Consider the following 574-nt stretch of genomic DNA (forward strand, 5'->3'; position numbering starts at 1 on the left):
TATATATAATTACTACTAGGCGTAAGGCCTGTAATTTTGGGTGTAGGGTAAGATCTGCGGATCTTACGCCTGTTGTAAAAAGAATTGAACGAAATTGTCCTATATTATTATCTTTTTTAATCATTTCAAATTTCAAACGTTGAACTACGGGTATGATGGGGCACTCTTTGAAGAATTATAGTCGAACAAACTGATCACGGTGACTGTATTTTCAAGCCTTGTACTTATTCCATCGTTCTCTTTTTGCTGAACCAAGTTACGGAGACGTATACAAATCAATACCGGTGAGGGACAAACGCAAACACACGCACACGCACACATACATACACACACACAAAAAATATATATATATATACTGATATGAGTATGTTTACATCCCCGTAACTTAGCGGATCGTCCTAAGACACCGATAGAATAAGTACAAGGCTTCAGAAAAGTAAGTGCTGGGGTTGATTCAGTCGACTAAAATGATTCAAGGCGATGTCCCAGTATAACTTCAGTTTAATGACAAAAATAAGTAAATGACAGGATAGGATGTGTGTGTGTGTGTGTGTGTGTGTGTGTGTGTGTGTGT

At 37.8% G+C, this 574-nt stretch overlaps 1 protein-coding gene across 1 annotated transcript in view; it reads left to right on the forward strand.

The window, feature by feature from the left end:
* The window catches only part of LOC106884339 (calcitonin gene-related peptide type 1 receptor), a 130531-nt gene that overhangs the window by 65596 nt on the left and 64361 nt on the right, over window positions 1-574 (forward strand). The window lies entirely within an intron of this gene.

Source organism: Octopus bimaculoides, chromosome 8, assembly GCF_001194135.2.
Source record: "Octopus bimaculoides isolate UCB-OBI-ISO-001 chromosome 8, ASM119413v2, whole genome shotgun sequence".
In the NCBI taxonomy this organism is placed as follows: domain Eukaryota; kingdom Metazoa; phylum Mollusca; class Cephalopoda; order Octopoda; family Octopodidae; genus Octopus; species Octopus bimaculoides.